Consider the following 25,532-nt stretch of genomic DNA (forward strand, 5'->3'; position numbering starts at 1 on the left):
ATTGATGATGTTCTTTCAATTAACAATCCAAAATTTTCTGATTAGGTCCCATTGATATATCTTCAAGAACTAGAAATTATAGAAACAATATTTAAAGGTTTCATAACGATTGAGAATTGTATATCGCTTGATATCAACTCGAGGTATTTGATTTCAATATAATAATAAACGAGCCTTCGGCGTGGTACATGACATTTAAAAAAAATGGTGGGTTGAACCTGGAATACAGAAAAAATAAATGCAAGAACACTCAGGACAGAGAAATACAGAAATAAATTATCTACAAGTACATTTCAACATGTAAACAACAGAATAACAAAGAATAGCTAAAATTATTTTACGACAAAACACAAATACAGCACAATAGAATTTTATACTGTGCGTCACACGAATGTACGTACTAACGCCACAAAAAGTGAGTCACAGATAAACATTTCTAGAAATAGAATATAAGAATGGGATTAAATTTGTAATGGTGTTATTTGATGTATTTTCTAACCCTTTCTTGAATATTAATATAGAATTATGCTAGTAATGGTGTAATTGTTGTATTGTATAACCATGTTGGGTTTTCTTCTGAATCTAACGGTTTAAAAACAAGTAAATCATGTGTATATAGTTGCTTAAAAAAAACCAACACACAAATGAACTATGTGGTTCAGTACCTGTACTTTTACATACATATAGAAAATAAAAATAGAATTAAAACCACAAACAATCTACAGCTAGTACCATCTAATGAAATAGTTAAAAACGACAAAACAAACAACAACAAATAATGCAAGATCCAGATATATGTACCTTCACTTCGAACAATTCGTAAATTGGTCGGATTTAAACAAATCCCATTTGCCTATCTAAAAGCAAAATCACAAAAATACTAAACCATATTACAAAAATGTAAAACACAGAAAAATAGACTCCTACAGCCCATCATTTACACAACGCGAAAAGCAGAGCCTCAAAGTACTGGTATGTCTTGAACCTGGTAACGCTTTTAGTAGCCCCAATTGTTCATTTTTTATTGCAATGCCGTCAAAAACGCTAGATGCTGAAGCTGAATTTTCAGGTTATGAAATGTTGGTAACAAGAACCTAATCGAGAAAGTTAATTTTAAATTATCATTCTCAAATACATGGTTTTCTATAACTGGTATTTTCCAATAAATAAGAAGAAACGAAAGTGTTAAATTTTTTATATTTTTTGTTCTAATTTATTTATTTTGACTTTCAGATATATTGATGATCTCCTATCACTCAAGTGCTCGCTTGTATTGCATTTCTTATAAACTAAACTTTGTATTGAGAATAGAGCTGTTATAAGAAGTTCTTCTTCATATTTAGAACATTTTCTGGATGTTGACACAGATTGACGGACGACTTAAAACTTGAAATTATGACAAATAAAGGGACCTATGTTATATTCTAAAATTCTAAAGATCTACTGCTAAATCTTAGATCACAATCTCTGCAATTTTGCTGCAACATTAAGACTTTTGATTTCGCTACGCTTTACACTACTTTTCCAAATGCTCAATTGAAAGATCGACTTCACCATCTCATTAACCAGAGCTTTTTCTATAAAAATGAGAATCGTAGTTACAAATTTCTTGTTTCTGGAATATCATAATTCTTATGTTGTGAAGAACCAGACTGAATCTACAAGAAAATATATTGACGATGATACAATCAAAATGCTGGACTTTTTGATCGACAATATATTTGTTGAGTTTGGAGGATTGATATTTCAACAGACATTCGGTACAATGTATTCCAATGAGTACTTATTGTGCACACCTACTTGCAAATTTGTTTTTGTACTTTTATGAAGCAGAATTCATTCAGAACCTTCTAAAAGACAAAAAGAAAAAGCACCTTGCGAAATTCATTAATTTTACTTTCAGATATATTGGTGATGTCCTATCACTGAATAACTGAAAATACTACTGATACTAGAAGGACTGCTTCATACTTTGATCTTTTCCTCAATATTGACACAGATGATCGACTTCACACTAAAATCTATGACAAACTGGACGATTTCAACTTCCCCATTATCAATTTCCCATTTCTCAGCAGTAAAAAGTAAAATCACAAAAATACTGAACTCCGAGGAAAATTTAAAACTTTAAGTCCCTAATCAAATGGCAAAATCAAAAGCACAAACACATCAAACGAATGGATAACAACTGTCATATTTCTGTCTTGGTACAGGCATTTTCTAATGTAGAAAATGGTGGACTAAACCTGGTTTTATAGCTAGCTAAACATCTCACTTGTATGACAGTCGCATCAAATTCCATTATATTGACAACGATGTGTGAACAAAACCAACGGACTCAATTGATAAAAATGTCAATAATAGGGGTACAGCAGTCAACATACACTCTGCCCCATCGTATGGTGTTTACATATATCAGTTGATACGTTATGCTCGTGCATGTTCACACTATACGGACTTCATATACAGGAGTATGCACCTTACGCAGAAACTGCTCCAACAAAGTTATGAGGAGGAAAGATTAAAAATGACACTTCATAAATTTTATGAACACCATCACGAATTGGTTGATCCATACGATATGTCTGTGTCGAACTAACTAAAGACATTTTTACCTTGTCTTAGATTGTAGTTTACCATTTACGTCGTCTTGTCTTTTAAGTACCGGACATGACCTATTCCCGAATATGACTGTTTTGTTGAGTGTGAATTCGCATTGCTATAAGACGTGTCACGGTATTTGTTTATCCATCATTCGTGTATTTAGTTATGATGTTGTATTTGTAGTTCTGATCGGATATTGTTACACATCTTATCGTTTGTAGTTGTAATTCTACTTTTTTATTTTCTATTCGTATGTGAAAGTAAAGATAATTAATCACTCGATTCATTTGTATGATTTTGGTTTAAAGCAACTGTATGTACATGTACACGATTTATTTGTTTTACAGTTTGATTAAGAAGAGATACTAACATGGCTGGATGATACAATAAATTATCTTATTACTAACACAATTCTATATTAATATTCTTGTAGTGTTATAAAATGCATCAAATAACATTATTACAAACCTAATCTTTATTTATATCCAATTTTTTTTAATTTACCTGTGACGTCACTTTTGTGGCGTTGATACAGTCGTTTGACGGACAGTGATGTTGTCATTTTAGTGCTTTTTCTTTTGTGTTTATTTTTTTCTATAAAAATATTGTATTGTATTGTAATGTATTAAACATTGCCATAAAAGCGAGAGATTTGGCTAGCCACAAAACCAGGTTCAACCAACCATTTTTTCTTAAAATATCCTGTACCAAATCAGGCTAATGGGAGTTGTTATTTTATAGTTCTTTTCTGTGTGTGTTGCATTGGCGTTTGTTTTTTGTTGCACTTCAGTGTTTCTGTCGTTTTGTTGTTTTCCTCTTATAATTGATGTTTTCTCTCGGTTTTAGTTTGTAACCCGGACTTGTTTTTTGTCAATCGATTTATGACTTCTGAACAGCAGTTCTCACTGTTTGACTTATTGGTTGTATTGTCCCTATGATATTTCCCCATGTTAACCTATGTTCCTTTGGAATTTCAACCAAAGATGAAGAACTGGATCTTCCATCACTGTATTGAATACCTAAACTACAAACAACGATATATTGCTGGGTCTTCCAAGTGCTACAAGAAACCTCTTTCTAAATTATTAACATCTGTTTTATCAGCAATCAAAGCCGTGCTTCAAAGTTATTGTGAAACTGCCATTTCTAGAGGTGGCGTGAATCAGATGTGGATACTAAATAAAGGCAACAGTAGTATACCGCTGTTCGAAACTCGATAGAGATAAAAACAAATCCGGGTTACAAACTAAAACTGAGGTAAACGCATCAAATATAAGAGGAGAACAACGACACAACAAAAACACAACATTAAAATGTAACACACACAGAAACGAACTATAATATAAAAATGGCCATTTTCCTGACTTGGTACAGGACATTTTAAGAAAAAAATGGTGGGTTGAACCTGGTTTTGTGGCATGCCAAACCTCCCGCTTTTATGGCAACGTCAAACACTACACCAAAACGACAACATCACATGACAGGATACTAAAAAAAATTCCAAAGAACTTTTAGAGTACATACAATCTAAGACTCTTTCATCTTGCAACAGTATTAAAACATTTGACTTTTCTACTCTTTACACAAGTATTCCCCATTCCAAACTTAAAGACAAATTGAAAGAGTTGTTATTGCTTTGTTTCATAAAAAAGAATGGCCAACGTTGATACTAGTATCTTGTCTGAGGGAGGGATAAATCCTACTTTGTAAAGGATCACACTGATTCAAACAAAAAGTTCTCTGAAACTGACATTATTAAGATACTTGATTTTTTGATTGACAACATATTTGTTACGTTTGGAGGACGTGTTTTTCAACAGACTGTAGACATACCAATGGGAACCAATTGTGCCCCTCTTCTTGCCGACTTGTTTCTTTATTATTATGAGGCTGGCTTCATACAGGAACTTCTTAGGATGAAAAATAAGAAGTTAGCAATATCCTTTAACTTTACTTTCCGCTATATAGATGATGTTCTCTCACTAAATAATTCAAAATTTGGTGACTATGTTGAACGCATCTATCCCATCGAACTAGAGATAAAGGATACAACAGATACAGTTAAGTCTGCCTCATATCTTGACTTTCATCTAGAAATTGACATTGAGGGTCGGTTGAAAACAAAACTTTACGACAAACGAGATGATTTCAGCTTCCCAATTGTGAACATTCCATTTCTATGTAGCAACATTCCAGCAGAGCCTGCATACGGAGTATATATCTCCCTATTGATACGATATTCCCGCACATGTATTTCCTATCATGATTTTCTTGATAGAGGGTTGCTGCTCACAAGGAAGGTATTAAACCAAGAGTTCCAAATGGTGAAGTTGAAATCATCCCTTCGTAAATTTTACGGAAGCCATCACGAGTTGGTTGACCGTTATGGGATAACCGTTTCACAGATGATATCGGATATGTTTCTTACGTCGTAGCTACAATACCCTTCCCTTTTTCATGAATGTGACCTACCGAATTAGACTATTTACCGGGTTTGTAATAACATGAGCAACACGACGGGTGCCACATGTGGAGCAGGATCTGCTTACCCTTCCGGAGCACCTGAGATTACCCCAAGTTTTTGGTGGGGTTCGTGTTGCTCAATCTTTAGTTTTCTATGTTGTTTCTTGTGTACTATTATTTGTCTGTTTGTCTTTTTCATATTTAACCATGGCGTTGTCAGTTAATTTTCGATTTGAGTTTGACTGTTCCCCTGGTATCTTTCGTTCTTCTTTTCTTTGCTTTTGTAATTGTTTGGAAATACCTTGACCTATATTTTTTAAGGATACACTTCTTATATGATTTTTTTTTCTGTCGAAAACATCAAATATTCATCTTGTTAAAACTATTATAAGAACAATATTCAATTGTTTCTAATTAAGAAACAATAACAGAAAACAGAAAATAAAAACATTGCAATATTTAAAGAAAATATTTAATTTCTCAAAACGTCTTATACTACATTAACCTAAATTCAACTGTTGATAAGGCAACGATTAAGCTATAACCTAAGTTTATATCAAGCAGTGTTACTTTGCGTTGTATCATCCGTTTTATTTATTATTAAGGCTAAAATTTCATATATTTTGTTGCTGACACGTGGGTCGAATAAGCGAATGACTTCAATTATATCTTTTATGTCACACCCACATAATAAAAGCCCTATTGTCAGAAGAGGTCCATATAAGATCTTATATTTCAGTAAATGCCTTCCAATAAGTTTCAGGTTTTCAGTCGAGCATAATCCTGGTTTTGGTATCTCTTCGTTTTTCTCTGAACCAGTCTTGTTATTGTTATTATCTTTATTCTGTTCAACGGGTATGTCATTCTAAAATTAAAAGGTATCATTTTCTTTTTTGTAAGATTTAAATACATATTCTCAATAAAAATTACCTGGCATTTTTATATTGCGTTAATTCTTAAATATTTGAAAGTAAACCAACAGAAATAGATTTAGTGCACAAACATATTGCTCGAAATGTGTATATCAAAAGTTGTAGTCATATTATATGCATAACGCTAACTTATCTCTTCAGCGCACTATTTTAGAAAAAAAATATAAATGTTGTCAACAGTTTACCGGATTAAGGATCGAATATCGCATAACAAAAACTTTAACCTTACAATCGATTTTTTATGTTAAAATTATAAACATATACATTGACATCATTATTTACTAATATGTACATTTTGTGGTGACATTATCCAGTATATTGATTACATGAATAACCAAGAAAACAGGCACATCTTAGTACTGAAATAACTGAGTACCTTTATCATTCTCGTACGAACTTCTCATAGTGTATAGTGCCTTAGGCTCAATGATCACTTTTTGTATAACTTAAGAATTATTTAGCCACGTCAAGAGTCATACAATATAAAACCAATCAGAACACAATGAAAGTTAAACCGGGTTTATCTGATTACCTACCTTATTCAAAATGAAAGTACATACAGACCATATATTTTTGGAATCAGGGCGTAGCAAGTTATCATATTAGGTCGAAAGTAATATTTTCTAAACCGGAAAATGCAAATTATTTCCCTTTTTTCAGACGATATTTAATATTTATCAAACAAAGAGTTCAAAATGGTTAAGTTGAAATCATCCCTGCGTAAATTTTTTCCGCCATTACGAGTTGGTTGTCCGTTATGGAATGACCGTTTCAAAGATAATGTTCCTTATGTCGTAACTACAATCCCCTTCCCTTTTCACGAATATGACCATACCGAATTAGACTATTTACCTAGTTTGTAATAACATGAGCAACACGACGGGTGCGACATGTGGAGCAGGATCAGCTTACCCTTCCGGAGTACCTGAGATCACCCCAAGTTTTTAATGGGGTTCGTGTTGCTATGTCTTTAGTTTTCTATGCTGTGTCTTGTGTACTATTATTTGTTTGTTAGTCTTTTTCTTTGTTAGCCATGGCGTTGTCAGATTATTTTCGATCTATGAGTTTTACTGTACCTCTGGTATCTTTGGCCCCTTTTTTATTGAAACCACATATTTTTTAATCAGTATGAGTTAATCTATGTTTAAACGCCAAGAGCAACTTTATGTTAACCATAAGTAGCATCTCATCAATTATTTAGAAATTTAAAGTGGAAAGACATTCCTTGTGTCATAACTACAATCCCCTTCCCTTTTCGCGAATGTGACCTACCGAATTAGACTATTAACCTGGTTTGTAATAACATGAGCAACACGACGGGTGACACATGTGGAGCAGGATCTTGTATGTGCATATCCTTGGTAATAGAAAAAAATAACGACGAAAGTTTTTTTCTTGATGTGCGTTCTATCCTCATTAAGCTTTGGTCTGTTTTGGTAAATGTTTGAATAATCTGATGACATTTTACAAGAGTTATCAACCCATCAATTATTCTTTTATCGGTATGTTCGCGTAACTCATAAAGCTGTAATGATCAAAGGTCTTTCCATTAAAGATCCGTAAGTCATAACATGGGAAATGAGGTCAGGTTAAAGGTCAAGTGTGTAACCTCCTCTCAAACTGTAAAGGCTAGGTACAAAAAAAACTGAAGGAAAATTTTGGGTTTTAGAAAGATAAAAAACGATACATTCGGTCCAAACCTGTCTGGTTATATCCTCAGGAGTAATAGCCCCCTAAAATGATTAAATTTAAGGTTAATTTATTACAATTTCATATTGATACATGATAAAGGCCTGTGGTCTTTTGCAAAGGCTAAGATGATATATCACCTTGACAAAAATTAACCGGATGTGACCTTGTTCAAACCAGAAGTAATATTTTTTTTCACTTATTCAAGGTAAAAAACTCGAGATTATATACTTTCGACATCAGCATACCAAAAATTATAAAATGGCAACAACAAGGAAATTTTTAAAACCGGCATTGGATAATTATCTGCCTTACTAAAAGAAAAATATATAGAAATCAAATTTTATATCAATGTAGAGATGCTATTTCATTGAAGCGAATGTGATCTTTTGTAAACAGGAAGTAACTGATTATCTTCTTTATAACATCTGAAAGTACATAGAAAAAAGAAAAATCACAAAAATACTGAACTCCGAGAATAATTCAAAACGGAAAGTCCCTTATCAAATGGCAAAATCAAAAACTTAAACACATCAAAATAATGGAATACAACTGAAATATTCCTGACTTGGTACAGGCATTTTCTTATGTTAAAAATGTTGGATTGAACCTGGTTTTATAGCTAGTTAAACCTCTCACTTATATGACAGTTGCAACCACTATATTGACAACGATTCGTGAACAAAACAAAAAGACACAATAGGTAAAAATGTCACAAATAGGGGAACAACAGAAAAACGAACCCAACAAAACATTGGGGTGATCTCAGGTGCTCCGGAAGCGTAAGCAGATCCTGCTACACATGTGGCACCCGTCGTGCTGCTCATGTTATTACAAAGCCGGCAAATAGTCTAAATCTGTAGGTCACATTTACGAAAAGGGAACGGGATTGTAGTTACGACATAAGGAACATATTCGATATCATCTGTGAAACGGATATTCCATAACGGTCAACCAACTCGTGATGGCGTCCGTAAAATTTATGAAGTGTCGATTTCAACTTCACGAATTGGAATTCTTGGTTTAAAAATGAAAAGGTCACATTGGGAAGCTAAAATCATCTCTTTTGTCTTAAAGTTTTGTTTTCAACCGACCCTCATTGTCAATTTCTAGATGTAAGTCCTATACAAATGGCAAAAAAGTCAAAAAGAAACCATATACGTTTTGCATCAGTGTAAAATTACCTTTTACATGTTTAACATGAAACTAGAAGTGACACAGAAAAGACCCTAACTATTTGTTTTTTAAATCAGTATAAAATATCTTTTCAAAGAACACCGGAAGAGAAATTTCTAGGCCGGCAGTAGCTTATAATCTACCTAATTTCGAGTACAAGTACAAAGAAACAATATATCTTGGAATCGGTGGATTGATTAGCTGTTTTCACACACTCTTTTCACTTTTGCATATGAAAGTTCCCAAACTTCATCTATTTGGAATTAGTGTGAAGTCAGGTTCAGATGAAACCAAAAGTAAAATTTTGTAAACTGGAAGAACCTCCGTATTTTCTTTTTTTAGCAAAAGTATATAGAATCATTGATTTTTTGAATCAGCGTACCGAAGGTCAATAGTTTCTAATTAAAAAATGTGCAATTGGAATCGAAAAACCGTCAATTGTTCTCTTTTTAAATGTGTTTTGGTGAGGTTATTTATGCTGTTATGTTCACAATAATGTTTTCTGGTTTGCTTTATAACTCTAACGATATGGTATAGTTCGTCAACGTCATTCTGGAAACAATTTGCATGAAAACAGAAATCTGTATTACATTGTTTTTCGAAACGGATTATCTCATCATTCGATGACGAGTTAAAAAAAAGACCAAAAATTACATTTCAAAGTGTGCTTACCGCAACACGCACACCTAGAAATCCACCATCCTTTGATTCGTTTTTTTTTTTTAATCAGGTTTGGTTTGTATCGTTTGGATATTTCTTTATGAATGGCAATAGCTCGATTAGATTTGTACCATTCATTTTCCAATATGTTCAAATCTTCTTGATTATCTTAAAAGAAAATGAAACAAAAAATTACCCAAAACATCTTCGGTGCAAGGTGGACACGTCACCTAAGCTTCTTCTGTACATAATGTCACTTAAAAAAGTTTAAAATCTAAAAAATAACTTGGACGTTGACAATGACAATTCAATTTGTCTGATAATTTCAAAACCCCTGTTTAAAAGCAATACCTAAAACAGTTTCAAAGTAGCCTGTACAACTTTACCAGAAAATAAAATATAACAGAAATAGTATTCTAACGTCTAATGCGAGGCTGGATGAATTGTTGTCATAAGTTCAGTTAAAAAATCTTTGATGTTTATGATGGCCATATAATTTTATGATATGATGCCTGCTTTGTACTAAATCAATATTTTTAGCATGTTAGTTTTCAAGACTCAACACATTTTTATTTGTTTCTTGTCCTAGTCACGATTTGAACTGGAATTGATAATAACTCATGTACTCCAAAATTTGAGACAAGATCTATGTTTCATTTTATGTTTTTTCATTAATGCCCTCTGGGGAAAGCTAAGGACAGTTTCCCCAGAGGGCATTAATGAAAAAACATAGAATGAGTCACTCATTTTCCCTACCATCACTCATTTTCCTGACATCATTTGTTTCCAGTTACTCCGACTTCCTTACTTGACCCTTACAGTTTTAAGGATTCTTTTGGAATTTTTTGAATTTTACTAGTTTAAATACCAGGGTTCTTTTCATTTGGTAGGGATGTACAAGTACGCATCCACGTCCAATTTTTTAACCTTGTCCCAAATTTACTATTATTTTTTTCTTTTCATTATAAAACTGCTATTTATTTGGGATGATAAAAGCCTCTGTTCGACATATTTTACCAGCTTATATCGATCAGTGCTGTTTTTTTTTTTTTTGGGAATGTATTTACACGCAGTTGTTGTGCCAGTTCATATCTCTAATTACTATTTTCATTTTAGGCATGTCTTTGAGTCGTTTTTTGAAAATTTTAAAAGTTTATTAGCGTCTCTACATATGATGTTCGGGTGAAACTGTTTCACTTTTTTTATTGTATAGAATTCAAGATTGCTATAGTTTAATAATCAGAATAGATTGATCTGATTCATTTTACATCGTGCTCATACTGATGAAGGATATCTGTTATCCGAAATATTTATAGTTACATTTGTTCGTTTATTGTCATTTTTTGGTGATGTTGTACCCTTTTAGACTGGTTATATATTATATTTTGTAGTGTACTGTATCATATTTATATGATCCATCGCCCCGTAAGATTTATCGTTGGCTACTATTCAGTCATTTTATATAATTATATATATATATATATATATCATGTGTTGCTATTTATAGGCACTTATATTAATATCTTCAGTAACACGCATTTCACAAATCTTTGTGTAATCCATTCAAATTTATCGCTATCTTTACAACATGGATAGCGCACTGCATTTTAAGAAATTTAGATCTTTAACTAAAAAGAAACTTCAAACTGAACATCATATATCAAACTAAAAACATTACATTCAAAGTAGATCTGTACCAAAAGGTTTAAACATCAAAGTGAGTCTCTAGGCACCGGGACATACATCAAAAAGGTTCATGAGCCGTTGGAATGAAATTCTGTTGAATTGAGCTTCTTCAACTGTTACTTTCTTTTACAACCACAAATTACAAACAAATTGTAAATGAAATATTAGATATCATCAACAGTAGTCACATTTCACGTGACGATTTACCAAGAATAAAACGTCGCCTCGAAGATATTGAAAAAATTGAACTATACAAACATAAAGAAAAACAAAGGAATAAATTTCAAAGAGATAAAGTTCACACTGTTTCTTTAAATCAGCATATTAATGATATCAATACAACAAACCATAAGGCCCCTAGAAAATGAAAATTTAAAAGATGGAAACAAAAACCTGAACGCATTTTTGTAAATTTGTCATCTAAAGAACTGACACGTGCTGAAAAATGTCTTTTAAGTAAAGGTTTTAACTTCTGTCCTACCCCATCAAATGTTAATAACTTCCAGCTAGACGAGGACTTAGACCAATTCGCTAGACGTTTACGCTTGAAAGATTTTTTCTACAATAGGGGCAAGAAACACCTTGAAGAAGCCGGATTAACAGATTCAGATACTGAGACCAATGAAGAAGTCACGCCCATCCCAAAATTTAGGAAAAAAAGTTCATGGAAACCACCAAAAGTAAAAACGATAACTTGGGAGTCATTTATTTACTACGTGAGTTCTGATATAAAGTCCTGTATAACAAATAAAAGAAATTATAATTTATCCAAGTCAGAAAGCATCGCTTTGAAAGCGTTAAAAGAACAAGAGGATATTGTAATAAAACTTGCTGACAAAGGGGGTGCTGTGGTTGTCATGAATAAAACAGATTACATGGCAGAGGGGAATCGCCAACTGTCAAACTCCATTTTTTATATACAATTAACCACATATCCAACACTAAATACCATTCGAAAGATCAACACCATCCTTCAAGAGATGTACGACCAAAAGCATATCGATAAGGACACCTTTGATTATCTTCGACCTCTTGAGAACGAAGCAAAGGCTTGAAGATTCTATATGTTGCCTAAAATACAAAAAACGGGCAATCCTGGTCGACCAATTGTTTCAGCGAATAGTCACCCAACTGAAAAGATATCCGAATTTGTAGATCATCACTTAAGACCTCATGCTAAAGATAAAGAACTACCCTCTTACATTCAGGCTACGACTGATTATCTAAAGAAAATGGAAAGCCTCAATCCTCTACCAAACAATACTATACTCGCATCCATGGACGTGTCTTTTTATATACCAACATTCCACAAGAAGAAGGAATAGCAGCGTGTGAAGAGGCATGGAACACTCGTAGTGAAAAAAATCCTCCAACTGAGTGCCTTGTTACACTTCTGAAACTAGTGCTGGAGAACAACAACTTCTCTTTCAATGACAAACACTATCTCCAGATGGACGGCACTAGTATGGGCACAAAAATAGCCCCGTCATATGCCAACATATTTATGGGCCAACTTGAAAAACGCCTCTTGGCTAGTGCTCCATACCAGCCATTATCATGGTTTCGATTCATTGACGATATTGATTTTAAATGGACAGATTCGCAAGACCATCTTCATACACTGCTCCCGTTGTATCCCATTCAGCCAGGCATTGCGAATCAAGAGAATATGCTCTACTGAAAATAAGCAAAATGCTAGACTTGGACAACTACGTAAACATCTAGTTGTTCGAGAGTACAATAACAACATCATTGATACAGCTTTCGAAAGAGCAAACAAAACTAGTCGCCAAGAACTTCTAGAGTACAAGGATAAGAATAAAGAAGTCAACAGAACACCTCTTGTACTCACTTACCATCCTGATTTTAAAAATATGTCATCCATTATTCTGAAGCATTGGAAAATTATAGAAAATGACTCAAATCTAAAGAAAGTAGTTTCCTCACCACCAGTCATGGCCTTTAGAAGACATAAAAACATCCGTGACAAATTAGTGACATCCGTATTAGCAAAACAGCCTACTCCACCTCCCGGTTGCTACAAACAATGTGGTTGAAGGAATTGTTTATGTTGTAAAGCTGTCAATACAAGCAGTTCTTTCATCAGCTCCGTTACTAAACAAAATTATACCATCTACTCAAATTCTAACTGTAAAACGGAGAACTCAATTTATATATTAACATGTAACACTTGTGGCATTCAGTATGTGGGAGAAACAATGGATAAATTCAATATGCGGCTCAATAACCATCGTTCATGGTACAAAACCAACAAAAACTGTCCTCTCACAAGACATCTTCGCTCAAAGAAACATCCTTTTGATAATGTTACTTTCCAAATCATAGAAGTCAACACCGAGTGGGACACCACGGCGAGAAGGAGAAGAGAAAACTTTTGGATCCACCAGCTCCACACTTTAGAACCGGATGGTCTTAACGAAAAAGACAAGAAGAGATACAGGAAAGATAAAGAATAATTTAATACACAGCATCGTCCTTTTTATCCTGTAATATTGGCCAATGGACGTTGCAAACTCGAACTACCAATGTTGTAAATAATCTTGAACTTCATCCAAATTATGTATTATTTACAAGGCAGCTAAATTCATGTGCAACATGTACATTGAGCTGCAAAAGTTTCTTATCATCTACATCTGATTTCACCTGGATATATGCACGCTTGATAAACCTAGTTTGTCTAGCCAAATATTGCGTTTATTTTTATCGTTTTGTAAATATTTTAAACATTCTAATATTTACATACTGAATAGTGTGTCAAAATTACATTGTTAGGCAATCTATAATTTTATTTGTGTAATTGTATTAATCTCTGTACTGATTAATCCACACTCCCATAGATCTGTATGTCATGTGTTGCTATCTATAGGCACTAGGTACAAACAACATTTTCCAAAAGACCAAAAACGTGAAAAAGTATATTCTAACAAAACGCATTTGACTAACAGGTCGAACAACAAATGTTCTCAAACCCTGCTGACTGTCATTGGCGATTGCCAAATAAACGAATCACCGATATAAAAATGGATCTTAATTATAAATTTAATACTAAACAGAAAACAATAAACTTGCGCAAAAGATGGTATACCGCAAACAAAAAGTGCAAAGGTTTTTGTACACCATATCCGGATTTCGACAATTAATGTCTCTTCAGTGATGTTAGGAATCGAAACGGTATTTGGAAAGGCATGCAATTTGCCTCAATTTAGGTTAGACTCTTGAATTTTGAGGAGTCAAAATAGGATGAACGGATCATATAAACCCGAAGGCAAATATAATACAAGCCCAAACGAAAAAATATAAACAAGTCTAAATTGAAAACAACGTTCAAACCTATGATTGCGTTGGATAAAAACCGCAATTTTTATACGTGTGCATGCAAAACAAATTTCTTGTTAGAGGGGTCTAAATACAGCACAAACAACATTTTCCAAAAGACCAAAAAAGTGAAAAGTATATTTTAACAAAACGCATTTGACTAACAGGTCGAACAACAAATGTTCTTAAACCCTGCTGACTGCCATTGGCGATTGCCAAATAAACGAATCACCGATGTAATAAATGGATCTCAATTATAAATTTAATACTAAACAGAAAACAATAAACTTGCGGAAAAGATGGTATACCGCAAACAAAAGGTGCAAAGGTTTTTGTACACCATATCCGGATTTCGACAATTAATGTCTCTTCAGTGATGTTAGAAATCGAAACGGTATTTGGAAAGCCATGCAATTTGCCTCAATTTAGGATAGACTCTTGAATTTTGAGGAGTCAAAATAGGATGAACGGATCATATCAACCCAAAGGTAAATATAATACAAGCCCAAACGAAAAAATATAAACAAGTCTAAATTGAAAACAACGTTCAAACCTATGATTGCGTTGGATAAAAACAGCAATTTTTATACGTGTGCATGCAAAAAAAATTTCTTGTTAGAGGGGTCTAAATACAGCACAAACAACATTTTCCAAAAGACCAAAAAAGTGAAAAAGTATATTTTAACAAAACGCATTTGACTAACAGGTCGAACAACAAATGTTCTTAAACCCTGCTGACTGCCATTGGCGATTGCCAAATAAACGAATCACCGATGTAATAAATGGATCTCAATTATAAATTTAATACTAAACAGAAAACAATAAACTTGCGGAAAAGATGGTATACCGCAAACAAAAGGTGCAAAGGTTTTTGTACACCATATCCGGATTTCCACAATTTATGTCTCTTCAGTGATGTAAAGAATCGGAACGGTATTTGGAAAGCCATGCAATTTACCTCAGTTTAGGATAGACTCTTGAATTTGTAGGAGTCAAAATACGATAGACGTAATATATAAACCCGAAGGCAAATATAATACAAGCCCAAACGAAAAAATAAACAAGTCTAAATTAATAACAACGTTGAAACCTATGATTGCGTTGGATAAAAACAGCAATTTTTATACGTGTGCATGCAAAACAAATTTCTTGTTAGAGGGGTCTAAATACAGCACAAACAACATTTTCCAAAAGAACAAAAAAGTGAAAAAGTATATTTTAACAAAACACATTTGACTAACAGGTCGAACAACACATGTTCTTAAACCCTGCCGACTGCCATTGGCGATTGCCAAATAAACGAATCACCGATGTAATAAATGGATCTTAATTATCAATTCAATACTAAACAGAAAACAATAAACTTGCGAAACAGAAAACAATAAACTTGCGGAAAAGATGGTATACCGCAAACAAAAGGTGCAAAGGTTTTGGTACACCATATCCGGATATCGACAATCAATGTCTCTTCAGTGATGTTAGGAATCGCAACGGTATTTGGAAAGCCGTGCAATTTACCTCAATTTAGGATAGATTCTTGAATTCTGAGGAGTCAAAATAGGATGAACGGATCATATAAACCCGAAGGCAAATATAATACAAGCCCAAACGAAAAAATACCAACAAGTCTAAATTGAAAACAACGTTCAAACCTATGATTGCGTTGATTAAAAACCGCAATTTTTATACGTGTTCATGCAAAACAAATTTTTTGTTAGCGGGGTCTAAATACAGCACAAACAACATTTTCCAAAAGACAAAAAAGTGAAAAAGTATATTTTAACAAAACGCATTTGACTAACAGGTCGAACAACACATGTTCTTAAACCCTGCTGACTGCCATTGGCGATTGCCAAATAAACAAATCACCGAAGCCCAAACAATAAAATATAAACAAGTCTAAATTGAAAACAACGTTTAAACCTATGATTGCGTTGGATAAAAAAGGCAATTTTTATACATGTGCATGCAAAACAAATTTCTTGTTAGAGGGGTCTAAATACAGCACAAACAACATTTTCCAAAAGACCAAAAAAGTGAAAAAGTATGTTTCAACAAAACGCATTTGACTAACAGGTCAAACAACAAATGTTCTTAAACCCTGCTGACTGCCATTGGCGATTGCCAAATAAACGGATCACCGATGTAATAAATGGATCTTAATTATAAATTTAATACTAAACAGAAAGCAATAAACTTGCGGAAAAGATGGTATACCGCAAACAAAAGGTGCAAAGGCTTTTGTACACCATATCCGGATTTCGACAATTAATGTCTCTTCAGTGATGTTAGGAATCGAAACGGTATTTGGAAAGGCATGCAATTTGCCTCAATTGAGGATAGACTCTTGAATTTTGAGGAGTCAAAATAGGATGAACGGATCATATAAACCCGAAGGCAAATATAATACAAGCCCAAACGAAAAAAATATAAACAAGTCTAAATAGAAAACAACGTTCAAACCTATGATTGCGTTAGATAAAAACCGCAATTTTTATACGTGTGCATGCAAAACAAATTTCTTGTTAAAGGGGTCTAAATACAGAACAAACAACATTTTCCAAAAAAACCAAAAAAGTGAAAAAGTATATTTCAACAAAACGCATTTGACTAACAAGTCGAACAACAAATGTTCTTTAACCCTGCTGACTGCCATTGGCGATTGCCAAATAAACGAATCACCGATGTAATAAATGGATCTCAATTATAAATTTAATACTAAACAGAAAACAATAAACTTGCGGAAAAGATGGTATACCGCAAACAAAAGGTGCCAAGGTTTTTGTACACCATATCCGGATTTCGACAATTAATGTCTCTTCAGTGATGTTAGAAATCGAAACGGTATTTGGAAAGCCATGCAATTTGCCTCAATTTAGGATAGACTCTTGAATTTTGAGGAGTCAAAATAGGATGAACGGATCATATCAACACGAAGGCAAATATAATACAAGCCCAAACGAAAAAATATAAAAAAGTCTAAATTGAAAACAACGTTCAAACCTATGATTGCGTTGGATAAAAACAGCAATTTTTATACGTGTGCATGCAAAACAAATTTCTTGTTAGAGGGGTCTAAATACAGCACAAACAACATTTTCCAAAAGACCAAAAAAGTGAAAAAGTATGTTTCAACAAAACGCATTTGACTAACAGGTCAAACAACAAATGTTCTTAAACCCTGCTGACTGCCATTGGCGATTGCCAAATAAACGGATCACCGATGTAATAAATGGATCTTAATTATAAATTTAATACTAAACAGAAAGCAATAAACTTGCGGAAAAGATGGTATACCGCAAACAAAAGGTGCAAAGGTTTTTGTACACCATATCCGGATTTCGACAATTAATGTCTCTTCAGTGATGTTAGGAATCGAAACGGTATTTGGAAAGGCATGCAATTTGCCTCAATTGAGGATAGACTCTTGAATTTTGAGGAGTCAAAATAGGATGAACGGATCATATAAACCCGAAGGCAAATATAATACAAGCCCAAACGAAAAAAATATAAACAAGTCTAAATAGAAAACAACGTTCAAACCTATGATTGCGTTAGATAAAAACCGCAATTTTTATACGTGTGCATGCAAAACAAATTTCTTATTAAAGGGGTCTAAATACAGAACAAACAACATTTTCCAAAAAAACCAAAAAAGTGAAAAAGTATATTTCAACAAAACGCATTTGACTAACAGGTCGAACAACAAATGTTCTTTAACCCTGCTCACTGCCATTGGCGATTGCCAAATAAACGAATCACCGATGTAATAAATGGATCTCAATTATAAATTTAATACTAAACAGAAAACAATAAACTTGCGGAAAAGATGGTATACCGCAAACAAAAGGTGCCAAGGTTTTTGTACACCATATCCGGATTTCGACAATTAATGTCTCTTCAGTGATGTTAGAAATCGAAACGGTATTTGGAAAGCCATGCAATTTGCCTCAATTTAGGATAGACTCTTGAATTTTGAGGAGTCAAAATAGGATGAACGGATCATATCAACCCGAAGGCAAATATAATACAAGCCCAAACGAAAAAATATAAAAAAGTCTAAATTGAAAACAACGTTCAAACCTATGATTGCGTTGGATAAAAACAGCAATTTTTATACGTGTGCATGCAAAACAAATTTCTTGTTAGAGGGGTCTAAATACAGCACAAACAACATTTTCCAAAAGAACAAAAAAGTGAAAAAGTATATTTTAACAAAACGCATTTGACTAACAGGTCGAACAACAAATGTTCTTAAACCCTGCTGACTGGCATTGGCGATTGCCAAATAAACGAATCACAGAAGCCCAAACGAAAAAATATAAACAAGGCTAAATTGAAAACAACGTTTAAACCTATGATTGCGTTGGATAAAAACCGCAATTTTTATACATGTGCTTGCAAAACAAATTTCTTGTTAGAGGGGTCTAAATACAGCACAAACAACATTTTCCAAAAGACCAAAAAAGTGAAAAAGTATATTTCAACAAAACGCATTTGACTAACAGGTCAAACAACAAATGTTCTTAAACCCTGCTGACTGCCATTGGCGATTGCCAAATAAACGGATCACCGATGTAATAAATGGATCTTAATTATAAATTTAATACTAAACAGAAAGCAATAAACTTGCGGAAAAGATGGTATACCGCAAACAAAAGGTGCAAAGGTTTTTGTACACCATATCCGGATTTCGACAATTAATGTCTCTTCAGTGATGTTAGGAATCGAAACGGTATTTGGAAAGGCATGCAATTTGCCTCAATTGAGGATAGACTCTTGAATTTTGAGGAGTCAAAATAGGATGAACGGATCATTTAAACCCGAAGGCAAATATAATACAAGCCCAAACGAAAAAAATATAAACAAGTCTAAATAGAAAACAACGTTCAAACCTATGATTGCGTTAGATAAAAACCGCAATTTTTATACGTGTGCATGCAAAACAAATTTCTTGTTAAAGGGGTCTAAATACAGAACAAACAACATTTTCCAAAAAAACCAAAAAAGTGAAAAAGTATATTTCAACAAAACGCATTTGACTAACAGGTCGAACAACAAATGTTCTTTAACCCTGCTGACTGCCATTGGCGATTGCCAAATAAACGAATCACCGATGTAATAAATGGATCTCAATTATAAATTTAATACTAAACAGAAAACAATAAACTTGCGGAAAAGATGGTATACCGCAAACAAAAGGTGCCAAGGTTTTTGTACACCATATCCGGATTTCGACAATTAATGTCTCTTCAGTGATGTTAGAAATCGAAACGGTATTTGGAAAGCCATGCAATTTGCCTCAATTTAGGATAGACTCTTGAATTTTGAGGAGTCAAAATAGGATGAACGGATCATATCAACCCGAAGGCAAATATAATACAAGCCCAAACGAAAAAATATAAAAAAGTCTAAATTGAAAACAACGTTCAAACCTATGATTGCGTTGGATAAAAACAGCAATTTTTATACGTGTGCATGCAAAACAAATTTCTTGTTAGAGGGGTCTAAATACAGCACAAACAACATTTTCCAAAAGAACAAAAAAGTGAAAAAGTATATTTTAACAAAACGCATTTGACTAACAGGTCGAACAACAAATGTTCTTAAACCCTGCTGACTGGCATTGGCGATTGCCAAATAAACGAATCACAGAAGCCCAAACGAAAAAATATAAACAAGGCTAAATTGAAAACAACGTTTAAACCTATGATTGCGTTGGATAAAAACCGCAATTTTTATACACGTGCTTGCAAAACAAATTTCTTGTTAGAGGGGTCTAAATACAGCACAAACAACATTTTCCAAAAGACCAAAAAAGTGAAAAAGTATATTTCAACAAAACGCATTTGACTAACAGGTCAAACAACAAATGTTCTTAAACCCTGCTGACTGCCATTGGCGATTGCCAAATAAACGGATCACCGATGTACTAATTGGATCTTAATTATAAATTTAGTACTAAACAGAAAGCAATAAACTTGCGGAAAAGATGGTATACGGCAAACAAAAGGTGCAAAGGTTTTTGTACACCATATCCGGATTTCGACAATTAATGTCTTTTCAGTGATGTTAGGAATCGAAACGGTATTTGGAAAGCCATGCAATTTACCACAATTTAGGATAGACTCTTGAATTTTGAGGAGTCAAAATAGGATGAACGGATCATATAAACCCGAAGGCAAATATAATACAAGCCCAAACGAAAAAATATAAACAAGTCTAAATTGAAAACAAAGTATTTTTATACGTGTGCATACAGACAAATTTCTTGGTAGAGGGGTCTAAATACAGCACAAACAACATTTTCCAAAAGACCAAAAAAGTGAAAAAGTATATTTCAACAAAACGCATTTGACTAACAGGTCAAACAACAAATGTTCTTAAACCCTGCTGACTGCCATTGGCGATTGCCAAATAAACGGATCACCGATGTAATAAATGGATCTTAATTATAAATTTAATACTAAACAGAAAGCAATAAACTTGCGGAAAAGATGGTATACCGCAAACAAAAGGTGCAAAGGTTTTTGTACACCATATCCGGATTTCGACAATTAATGTCTCTTCAGTGATGTTAGGAATCGAAACGGTATTTGGAAAGGCATGCAATTTGCCTCAATTGAGGATAGACTCTTGAATTTTGACGAGTCAAAATAGGATGAACGAATCATATAAACCCGAAGGCAAATATAATACAAGCCCAAACGAAAAAAATATAAACAAGTCTAAATAGAAAACAACGTTCAAACCTATGATTGCGTTAGATAAAAACCGCAATTTTTATACGTGTGCATGCAAAACAAATTTCTTGTTAGAGGGGTCTAAATACAGCACAAACAACATTTTCCAAAAGACCAAAAAAGTGAAAAAGTATATTTCAACAAAACGCATTTGACTAACAGGTCAAACAACAAATGTTCTTAAACCCTGCTGACTGCCATTGGCGATTGCCAAATAAACGGATCACCGATGTAATAAATGGATCTTAATTATAAATTTAATACTAAACAGAAAGCAATAAACTTGCGGAAAAGATGGTATACCGCAAACAAAAGGTGCAAAGGTTTTTGTACACCATATCCGGATTTCGACAATTAATGTCTCTTCAGTGATGTTAGGAATCGAAACGGTATTTGGAAAGGCATGCAATTTGCCTCAATTGAGGATAGACTCTTGAATTTTGAGGAGTCAAAATAGGATGAACGGATCATATAAACCCGAAGGCAAATATAATACAAGCCCAAACGAAAAAAATATAAACAAGTCTAAATAGAAAACAACGTTCAAACCTATGATTGCGTTAGATAAAAACCGCAATTTTTATACGTGTGCATGCAAAACAAATTTCTTGTTAAAGGGGTCTAAATACAGAACAAACAACATTTTCCAAAAAAAACAAAAAAGTGAAAAAGTATATTTCAACAAAACGCATTTGACTAACAGGTCGAACAACAAATGTTCTTTAACCCTGCTGACTGCCATTGGCGATTGCCAAATAAACGAATCACCGATGTAATAAATGGATCTCAATTATAAATTTAATACTAAACAGAAAACAATAAACTTGCGGAAAAGATGGTATACCGCAAACAAAAGGTGCCAAGGTTTTTGTACACCATATCCGGATTTCGACAATTAATGTCTCTTCAGTGATGTTAGAAATCGAAACGGTATTTGGAAAGCCATGCAATTTGCCTCAATTTAGGATAGACTCTTGAATTTTGAGGAGTCAAAATAGGATGAACGGATCATATCAACCCGAAGGCAAATATAATACAAGCCCAAACGAAAAAATATAAAAAAGTCAAAATGGAAAACAACGTTCAAACCTATGATTGCGTTGGATAAAAACAGCAATTTTTATACGTGTGCATACAAAACAAGTTTCTTGTTAGAGGGGTCTAAATACAGCACAAACAACATTTTCCAAAAGAACAAAAAAGTGAAAAAGTATATTTTAACAAAACGCATTTGACTAACAGGTCGAACAACAAATGTTCTTAAACCCTGCTGACTGGCATTGGCGATTGCCAAATAAACGAATCACAGAAGCCCAAACGAAAAAATATAAACAAGGCTAAATTGAAAACAACGTTTAAACCTATGATTGCGTTGGATAAAAACCGCAATTTTTATACATGTGCTTGCAAAACAAATTTCTTGTTAGAGGGGTCTAAATACAGCACAAACAACATTTTCCAAAAGACCAAAAAAGTGAAAAAGTATATTTCAACAAAACGCATTTGACTAACAGGTCAAACAACAAATGTTCTTAAACCCTGCTGACTGCCATTGGCGATTGCCAAATAAACGGATCACCGATGTACTAATTGGATCTTAATTATAAATTTAATACTAAACAGAAAGCAATAAACTTGCGGAAAAGATGGTATACGGCAAACAAAAGGTGCAAAGGTTTTTGTACACCATATCCGGATTTCGACAATTAATGTCTTTTCAGTGATGTTAGGAATCGAAACGGTATTTGGAAAGCCATGCAATTTACCACAATTTAGGATAGACTCTTGAATTTTGAGGAGTCAAAATAGGATGAACGGATCATATAAACCCGAAGGCAAATATAATACAAGCCCAAACGAAAAAATATAAACAAGTCTAAATTGAAAACAAAGTATTTTTATACGTGTGCATACAGACAAATTTCTTGGTAGAGGGGTCTAAATACAGCACAAACAACATTTTCCAAAAGACCAAAAAAGTGAAAAAGTATATTTCAACAAAACGCATTTGACTAACAGGTCAAACAACAAATGTTCTTAAACCCTGCTGACTGCCATTGGCGATTGCCAAATAAACGGATCACCGATGTAATAAATGGATCTTAATTATAAATTTAATACTAAACAGAAAGCAATAAACTTGCGGAAAAGATGGTATACCGCAAACAAAAGGTGCAAAGGTTTTTGTACACCATATCCGGATTTCGACAATTAATGTCTCTTCAGTGATGTAAGGAATCGAAACGGTATTTGGAAAGGCATGCAATTTGCCTCAATTGAGGATAGACTCTTGAATTTTGACGAGTCAAAATAGGATGAACGAATCATATAAACCCGAAGGCAAATATAATACAAGCCCAAACGAAAAAAATATAAACAAGTCTAAATAGAAAACAACGTTCAAACCTATGATTGCGTTAGATAAAAACCGCAATTTTTATACGTGTGCATGCAAAACAAATTTCTTGTTAAAGGGGTCTAAATACAGAACAAACAACATTTTCTAAAAAAACCAAAAAAGTGAAAAAGTATATTTCAACAAAACGCATTTGACTAACAGGTCGAACAACAAATGTTCTTTAACCCTGCTGACTGCCATTGGCGATTGCCAAATAAACGAATCACCGATGTAATAAATGGATCTTAATTATAAATTTAATACTAAACAGAAAACAATAAACTTGCGGAAAAGATGGTATACCGCAAACAAAAGGTGCAAAGGTTTTTGTACACCATATCCGGATTTCGACAATTAATGTCTCTTCAGTGATGTTAGAAATCGAAACGGTATTTGGAAAGCCATGCAATTTGCCTCAATTTAGGATAGACTCTTGAATTTTGAGGAGTCAAAATAGGATGAACGGATCATATCAACCCGAAGGCAAATATAATACAAGCCCAAACGAAAAAATATAAAAAAGTCAAAATTGAAAACAACGTTCAAACCTATGATTGCGTTGGATAAAAACAGCAATTTTTATACGTGTGCATGCAAAACAAATTTCTTGTTAGAGGGGTCTAAATACAGCACAAACAACATTTTCCAAAAGAACAAAAAAGTGAAAAAGTATATTTTAACAAAACGCATTTGACTAACAGGTCGAACAACAAATGTTCTTAAACCCTGCTGACTGGCATTGGCGATTGCCAAATAAACGAATCACCGAAGCCCAAACGAAAAAATATAAACAAGGCTAAATTGAAAACAACGTTTAAACCTATGATTGCGTTGGATAAAAACCGCAATTTTTATACATGTGCTTGCAAAACAAATTTCTTGTTAGAGGGGTCTAAATACAGCACAAACAACATTTTCCAAAAGACCAAAAAAGTGAAAAAGTATATTTCAACAAAACGCATTTGACTAACAGGTCAAACAACAAATGTTCTTAAACCCTGCTGACTGCCATTGGCGATTGCCAAATAAACGGATCACCGATGTAATAATTGGATCTTAATTATAAATTTAATACTAAACAGAAAGCAATAAACTTGCGGAAAAGATGGTATACGGCAAACAAAAGGTGCAAAGGTTTTTGTACACCATATCCGGATTTCGACAATTAATGTCTTTTCAGTGATGTTAGGAATCGAAACGGTATTTGGAAAGCCATGCAATTTACCACAATTTAGGATAGACTCTTGAATTTTGAGGAGTCAAAATAGGATGAACGGATCATATAAACCCGAAGGCAAATATAATACAAGCCCAAACGAAAAAATATAAACAAGTCTAAATTGAAAACAAAGTATTTTTATACGTGTGCATACAGACAAATTTCTTGGTAGAGGGGTCTTAATACAGCACAAACAACATTTTTCAAAAGACCAAAAAAGTGAAAAAGTATATTTTAACAAAACGCATTTGACTAACAGGTCGATCAACAAATGTTCTTAAACCCTGCTGACTGCCATTGGCGATTGCCAAATAAACGGATCACCGATGTAATAAATGGATCTGAATTATAAATTTAATACTAAACAGAAAACAATAAATTTGCGATAAAGATGGTATACTACAAACAAAAGGTGCAAAGGTTTGTGTACACCATATCCGGATTTCGACAATTAATGTCTCTTCAGTGATATTAGGAATCGAAACGGTATTTGGAAAGCCATGCAATTTACCTCAATGTAGGATAGACTCTTGAATTTTGAGGAGTCAAAATAGGATGAACGGATCATATAAACCCGAAGGCAAATATAATACATGCCCGAACGAAAAAATTTAAACAAGTCAAAA

General features: G+C 33.5%; 1 long non-coding RNA gene across 2 annotated transcripts in view; it reads right to left on the minus strand.

Annotated features, from left to right (window-relative positions):
* Window positions 1-5,517: 5,517 nt before the first annotated feature.
* Window positions 5,518-25,532, minus strand: part of LOC127714186 (uncharacterized) — a 31,284-nt gene continuing 11,269 nt past the window's right edge. The window contains exons 4-5 of one of the 2 annotated variants that reach the window (XR_007987602.1): window positions 9,537-9,692; window positions 5,518-5,932 (exon numbers count right to left, since the gene is read on the minus strand). This is a non-coding gene — a long non-coding RNA (uncharacterized LOC127714186). The remainder of the gene's footprint in view (window positions 5,933-9,536; window positions 9,693-25,532) is intronic. The other variant, XR_007987601.1, reaches the window with a different exon arrangement.

This window comes from Mytilus californianus, unplaced genomic scaffold, assembly GCF_021869535.1.
Source record: "Mytilus californianus isolate M0D057914Y unplaced genomic scaffold, xbMytCali1.0.p SCAF_9, whole genome shotgun sequence".
NCBI classification, from domain to species: domain Eukaryota; kingdom Metazoa; phylum Mollusca; class Bivalvia; order Mytilida; family Mytilidae; genus Mytilus; species Mytilus californianus.